This window comes from Cibotium barometz, chromosome 22 (assembly GCF_041138505.1).
Source record: "Cibotium barometz isolate CiBa-2024 chromosome 22, ASM4113850v1, whole genome shotgun sequence".
Lineage (NCBI taxonomy): Eukaryota > Viridiplantae > Streptophyta > Polypodiopsida > Cyatheales > Cibotiaceae > Cibotium > Cibotium barometz.
In genome coordinates, this window is record NC_141067.1 from 40,551,125 (window position 1) to 40,559,520 (window position 8,396).

Here is an 8,396-nt window from a genome sequence, read left to right on the forward strand (position 1 = left end):
CTTGTGGAGAAAGATAGAAGGAAAAAATGGTTTGATCGCCACCTAAAAGACAAGGACATCAAGGTTGGGGATAAAGTACTGATGTATGGAGTGATGTATGGAGTGCGTAACGAAAAGAAGAAGCTCAAATATGCTAATAAGGGACCGTATAGAGTATGTGAAATTACCCCGCAAGGTACCATCCGAGTGGAGACTCTCGATGGAGTTGAAACCATTGGATTCCTTAATGGGAGTAAATTCAAAAGATACTATGACCCCCTGAGCCAAGAGGAGTTACATGCAATCCATCAAAAGAAGGCAGCTAAAGAACAAGCTGAGCTTAAGAAGATACAAGCGAAAAGCCAAAGAACGTCAACAGTGTGCTAGGTGACAACGAGAAGCCAACTTGGGAATTACGCAAGTATTTTTCGAGGAAGCAGAGGAGGATTCACTGGAATCTGACCTGCCTTTAAGATACCCAATTGAGTTATAGAGTCCTTACGGCGGGGAGGTGCTGTATAATGCATTATTGGATACAGGAGCTCAACACAATTTGCTATCATATGGCCTGTGGTGTCAACTTGGAAAACCACCTTTATCCAAGAGTGCTATCCAAGTTCAAGGAATCAACAAGAAGAAAACCCCTGTCTCAGGAATTCTCCACACTCCAGTTACCTATGACAAGGGGACTGTAATTCAAAGCTTTTTGGTTATGCCTGCGGGTACCATGGAAGGGACTGTAAACTTAGGACGCAAATGGATGTTAGCCACCAAGTGCAATATTGATTGGGCAACCAGGCGAGTTACAACGCAAGAATCCTCTCTCGGGCTGATCGCTCAAAATCCTGCACCTAAGTCAACTCAAATGCTAGATAACGAAAAATCACAAAGTCCAGTGGCAAAACCATCTTTGATTGTTTGCCACCCCTCTAACGCTTCAACGCCAAGAGTGGAAACAAGTTGTGTGGTCTCCAAAGCTCCGTATACTATGCTAAAAAGTACATACAAATGGGTCCCAAAAGCTTCGTTAACAGCTACTTTCCCTGCTCAATCTCGTTCAGACAAGAAGCCTCGTATAGAAGGAAAGCAGCTACCCACACGAGAAAGGGCAATGTAACATCACGATGGATCCCAAAAAAATTATTAGTAGCCCAAGGGTACTACAAGGGGAATGACCAGATTTGGGTCCCTAAACATAAGCTGAATCCCTCTACATCGCCTGTAAAACCTTGCAAACCAATTGTTGCCACCCCAACGACAATTCAAGACCGTGGTAAGGAAAAGGTAACAGAGTGCTCCACACCACTTCTTCCAGAGTTCATTTGCAAACCAATTGTTGCCACCCCAACGACAATTCAAGACCGTGGTAAGGAAAAGGTAACAGAGTGCTCCACACCACTTCTTCCAGAGTTCATTTGGATTCCCAAACGATATCGATCATTACCACCTAGCTCAGGAAGGGGGGAGCCACATGAAGCTTCTAGCTCCTCATGCCAGGCACACGCTGATATAGAAGTTTCTACATGCTCTACACCTACTCTTGTCAACACCCAACAAAAGACCGATGAGTCTACGTCTCCCCTTGTAATAGTATCGTCGAAAACCAATTCCTCCATTCGTCAATGGGAGCGTACACTAACATCTCTGCGATTGGATGTGGCCACCAGGGTCATAAAAAGCTATCTGCCCACATCACAACCTATGACTCGCTGGACAAATTAATTCCAAGATGCTGCAACATCATTGCAAAAAATATGATCTACCCAAGGAAAGGGGGAGCATGTACTCACGCTCGACATTCTAATGCTTCCTCCCTAACCTTCTCCCCTGACCATGTAATTGCCAAATTCAAGGGGATGTATATATATAGCTTCATACATTTAAAAAAAAAGAAAAGAAAAAAAAACAAAAAATAGTAAAAAGAGCAAGAGCAAAAAGAGGAAAAATATCCGTATACAATCAGGAACTAGATTGACCTATCATAAACCTACTGATGCTATATCTGTGTTTGCAGATATGGCAAATGCAAGAGAATCACACACTTCATCCACCTTTGGTGAGAGGTATCATCTGTACACAATTCTCCATTTGTCGAACTCGACCTCTCCATCCATGATCAGCTCTTAAGAGCCTTTGTGAACATATCCGCACAATTCTCCATTGTTGGGGACAATAGACTAGCCGGACCTCTCTGTCCATGATCAGCTCGGGCATAAAGTGATACTGTATCTCAGAGTGCTTGTGCAAGCATGGAACACTGGTTCTTTGCAATTGCCATGCAACTTTGATTGTCGCACATGTGACACCCTTGCAAGTAAGTGGTGGTCGATTTTTGTGGGTTGTGTTTGGAAAGCCAGGTTTGGGCCAGGTTTAGGTGCCCAAAAATACCCAATCAAGGGAGCAATGGATGGGAAACCCTTCGGGAACTTTGATCCCTTACATTGGTTGCATGGACACATAAGACAAGTAACTATCCTTATTGGATGCCATCTTCAATCAAGGTGTGATGCTTTATAAACTACAAATTACCTACAACCATTACACATTACATTATAAATTACAAACCACATTTTAGTATGCATGTATGTGTGTCACATCACATTCAATATGCAAAGTACGTCTATCCTACCCCCTTGCTAATTGGGAGCTCTTGGTCTTAGGCCTTGTGAGACCTAAGTTTAGGGCCCACCATGTAAAGGCGGCTCCCATACGGGCCCCTGTCGAAGTGATTCGACGAGCAACGACGAGAAGAGCAATGCAATACACAAACATCAAAGGATAATTTGACATTACGTCGAAGGTGAATAAAGAATGAGGGATGTAAATATAAAATTGGGACATCAAGGGACAATATTACATAAAAATATATACTCGTGGCCAACGGGGACATATGAGAAGTAAATAGGACAATACGTCATCACAAATAGGGTCTCAAGGGGCAATGGGACATCGTGGAATTGCAAAGAGGGGCTCGAGGGGTCATAGGGGCTTCCGCACCAACATACCCCCTTAAAGTAGCATAAATTTGGCACAGGCTAGCAAACCGCATGAGCTCATCAGGGGAGGGAGGGCTGGATAGATCTCCCTGATAGGTACTAGTGTATTTTTCAGAGCATTTTTTGGTGCATTTACCGGTGTGAATATCGACGGGCCCGCTATTTTGGGTTTTGAACGGCATCGGTATGCCTCGATTATCTTTGTAGTTTATATGGCAAGGATTACATAAAGCCGAGAAGAAAAAAAAAAGAAAGCTTTAACAACAAAAGCAATGCAGGTATCATTACTGCTACCAACATTAGAAGGACTTGGTAGTTAGATGGGGAGAATGAATCTATCACTAGGAAAGGGTAGAGTGTTACCAATGGGAAAGGGTAGAGTGTTATCCACTGGGAAAGGGTAGAGTGTTATCACTAAAACCCAGCATGTAGTCATTGAAAGGAAATATGGTCTGCTAACTTTTCCTATAGTTTCAGAACTTCCAGCTAAGAAGCAACTTTATTCACCCAACACGATTTTTATGGAAGATTTGTTAAACAAAACTGTATCTTCCAAAGGAGAAGACCATTAGTGAATCAAAGATAGTGAAGTCTGTGATGTTAATTGATGAGGTCACTAACAAAAAGACTACTGAGACAAAGATATTGATGAAGTTCATATTGAGAAGGTGCAGTTTAACATACTAAATTACAGTTTTGATGAGACCAGTGGTGGTGGGTAGCTTGCAAGAGTGGCAAAGACTTTACTATTTATGGACTACTTTCACATGGCCCTTTGAGTGAGTTAATGTGAGTAAATATTAGACAAACATGTCAACAAATTTTACTAGAGTAGCAATGTAATTGAATGTAGGACACTTGGGAACTTACAAGTCCGAGCCTACTTTTCAAGTTCATATAGTCAAGCATTTTAAGGAAGAAGCCATGATCAATGTTCTGAGAGGTGCAATGGGTGCATGGAACACTCTACAGTAGTGCTTTGTTCAACTATCTGAAATAGGTGTCTCATCTAATAATCATCCAGGAGCAAAAAAAAACAAGAATTTGAACAAGTTAAAATCAAGTATTGGAGGATTGGAAGCATTACTGCGAGTAGAGAAGGAGAATCTTGACTGCTCAATAGGCAGCTGAGATTGTGTAGATAGAATATACCTATACCACTCAAATAAATAATGAGAAGAAGTTGAACAAGTTAAAATCAAGTATTGGAGGACTAGTAGCATTACTGCAAGTAGAGAAGGAGAAGACTGCTCAATAGGCAGTTGAGATTGTGCAGATTGAATATGCCTATACCACTCAAATAAATAACATCCATGTTGATCATGAACTTGTCATGATTGATCTTAGAAGGGAGCTATAGGGGGACTAGAAAAATGTCCAATATTTCAAAGATAGATTGAATGAAGCTCTACATCAAGCCAATGAGGCAGATCAAAAGGTTCATACTCTAGAGCTAAAGTTATAAGTGTTAGAAAAGGAGGTTAATGAAAATTTTATCATGAACACTATAGCTGAGTTTTAGAATCCTGAAGGAACCATTACATTTGCAGAAGAAGGATTTAAGGCTTTTCTTAGTGGGTTATTTGCCAAGGTTGAGGAGCATGCTGAATAAAAAGAGCAGCCAATAGTCAACCGACTACTGAAGGAAGGATTACTGGATTTGCAGAGGGCTAACTCTGAAGAAGAAAAAGACACTGAGGAGAAAGATGAAGAAAAGGATGACAGTAATCATGAAGATGAGGATCATCCTGAGGACTCAGATGATGATGATGATGATGATGATGATCAAGGAGGACTAGTGGTGGGTAAGTCTCTTCATAGTAGAAGATTAAAGATTACTAACCAAAGACCAATACCTCAACAACAACAACAACAACAATAAGATAAAAATCAAACATATTGTAGAGGTATTAGGGAGAACAAGTAGCAAGAATTTTTACTACAAGATGTGCTTAATAATTCTCCTACTGATATGTATGTGAATGCATACTATGCAAAGGCTGCTTTGGTCAAGATTGTTCATCACTAGTGTGAGAAGACCAGAGAGTAGAGACTGAGAAGAGAAGCAAAGGGAAAGGCAGTGATGGTAGTATCTGGGCCTAAGAAGAATTTTCCAATTGTCAATAGGGTGGTGTTATTGAGAATGGATTTGGAATTTGAAACTGAGCCTCATGTTAAAATTACTTTACCTTATTGAAATTGATGAGTTCACACTCTCAATTAGGGTTGATGAAGCATCCCATGGAAAATTTTAATCAAAAGGCCTTTATGAACAATTTAGTGTTTGATTTTGACATCACAAAGACCTTAGAATTGTTGTCATGTCTAAGTAGCCCAATCTAGATTTTCATAAGTATAAAAGATGTGTATTACCAATGCATCCTCTCTGCATTCAAGAATTGAAGAGTCCTCTAAGAGCTCATAGCAGTGTAGATATCAATTTAGATACTTCTCGATTGCATAAACTAACTATTGCTAGTCCTGAAAGTTTGGGTCTAAAGCTAGAACAATTGTTAGGAAAAAGACCTTCATGGTCTTGTCTGGAGGAAGCTCGGCTACAATTTCTTGAAACTATTCAACATATGGTTATAGCAAGGGAGCACTTCAATGAACCCATCAAGACTCTCCCTGAGCCTCTTGCATATTTTGATGAATGGAAGAACCATATACATGGATTGATGCAGTTGTGCAATGAAATTCTTTAGACCAATTTCACAAACATATGGCATACAACCATGCACATGAAAATGTTTACCTAATTCTACTCCTAAATGCAAAAAGTAACAATTGGAAAAGATAGTTTTTGGGAGCTAAGCTCGACCACAATATTGTATGTGAAATGGATGTCCACACTCTCACAATATTTATCTTTCCTAATCTAACCTAATTAGCCTAATGTAGTGCCCTTGGGATCAAACACCCAATGCCTATGCATAATCCTATCCAATGGTTTTGCAACCAAATGGAGCTAAATGATAATGGTAAGTAACTTTTTCATGCACTCAACTAACGTAGGTTATCATTCCCTCACAGTGCACCAATGGAGAACCCTTATTCCCTATCTTCATAGGAATGAATAGCAAGAACTACCCATTGGAAGTGTCCATGGTGATATTGCTATCACAGTCATTTCCAAGAGCTCTAAACCAACTAGTGCACGGAGGCTTATCCAAGAAGGAGAGTTTTCTAAGTAATCTACTTACTGGTTCCTACTTGACACCACTCAACCTCTACACTTAACTCAATCTATGCAATCTTGAGCACCTACTAAGCAAGAAGAAAATGCTAAACAAGCATACACACACTCAATCTCAAACAATCACATCAACATTATCTACCAACACACAAACAACGTATTAGCAACCAAGGCTCAATCTACTTAAAAACTTTCCCTACCACTCATTCACTAACACTACAAGCAAAGATGCAACCCACATGCAATCCTACTTCTATGTAATAGAAAAAGGAGAGAATATGTAATCTATTCTACACACACAAGCAAGCCAAGATCAATGGGCAAGAATAGGAATCCTATCTTCTTATCTATCAAACCCACAATATAATGGCAAGCTCAACCTTATCATTAACCTAGCAAATGAGCACTCAACATGTAGCAAGCAAGCAAGAAAAAAATGCAATTATGCATCAACCCACACACACATTAAGCAAGATCTAACCCACACACATTATTCAAGAGTGATCCAAAACATAAATCAAGCAATAAACATTAAGATTAAATTAATCTACTCAAACCCACAATCAACTAAACAAGCTCTAATGTGTAAAGAAAAGAGTAGAGTGCATAGAGCTTCAATTCCCACATTCCCACATAGGCATAAGCTTAAGAAAATCTACAAAAACTTGAAATAAATAAGATATTATAAAGAAAGAGATAATGTTCTTCTTCATTGCATTAGAAAGATCATAGCTTGAAAGCTATAGCTCATAGATATTACAATGAGAGTGCATAGAGAGTGAGAATGGGAGTTCTAGAGTGCTTGGATGTAAGCTCACTCAATTAAAATGATAAGTGAAACCCTATCTTCACTTCAAAAGTTACTTATATAGGCTTTTACAAAATATGGCCACACTTGACCGGCCAGGCACTTAAAACTTACAGGAGATTTATAGATTGGAGCTCTCAAAATTACAAGGCTTAAAAATTATGGGAAAAATTACATGTTTAGTGGCTCCTCCTATGTTTATATTCATCTTTAGAATCCAATATCCCCTATTAGTTCCACCTTCTTCCATGTTGGAACATGTGCTATTTAATCATTGAATGCTAAGAAATATCTTTCATAGCAATATGGATATTAAAGCTGATTAGTAGTACAAAGCCAAAGTATGAATGGATAAAACATAGTTGATAAGAAAAACGTTAGTAATAACCAAGTTATGAAAAAACATTTTATGGAATAAAGTTACTACTATCAATACATATCAAATTTTGGTAGATAAGTACCCCTCATGTTGAAACAGTGTGTTGAGCTTTGACTTTAGCTATGAACTATATGACAAGTCTCGTTGCTATTCTTAATATAACTTGAAAAATGTAGTTGATAAGTGAAATGTTAGGAACAACCAAGTTATGAGAAAATCTTTTATGGACTAAAGTTACCACTATTAATACATACCATTTTTTGGTAGATAAGTAGAAGTCTTGTTGCTATTCTTAGTTGATATAACTTGAAACTTTCCATAAGGAATTTATTATGCTTGAAAGAGAAAATAACTTTGGTACTAGTGGACACGGAATTTGGCTTAGGGGAAAAAATCGAGTTAGGAAAAAGTTCCCTAGCTTGTCGATCTTATTTAATATGTACAATTGTTGGGATATTCTTGAGATTGCTTTGCATGTAGTGATAGTGCAGGGGTAAAATTATTAAAGGAGTGCTTAATGCATGTGTTCAAGAGTTGACAGACACCCTATTTCTGCAACATAGGGTATAATTACAATGTGTGAGGAGATCTAAGGATACTTAAGTGATGCATGGTGGTGATTTTCACTTGAAAGTCCAAACGGCTACCCATAATAAGTTAAGTGGCATTCTATGTAGAGGTTGTTTTACTCATACCTTACTGTGAATAAGTGGATGAGTTTTGGATTCTCTGTCGCTTTGTTGGACTTATAAATAGACTTAGAATTTGACACTTATGCTCACCTCATCTAGCATGAGTGGCATGACTTACATATGCTCAACTATCTAGCTTGAGCAAGTTGCACACAAAATGATAGAAATGAAAAGAAAATAAAAGAAAAGGGAAGGTCCCATGTTTTTGGTTCCTATTCTTTTCCTTAGATTTTTGAGTGGTTATCTGTTATCCTTTAGCTTTGCCTTTTGGAGCTGTTAGCTTGGAAGTCACCTTAAAAGCTATGAATTTTGGTTTTGGTAACCATAGTTATGAATTTTGGTTTTG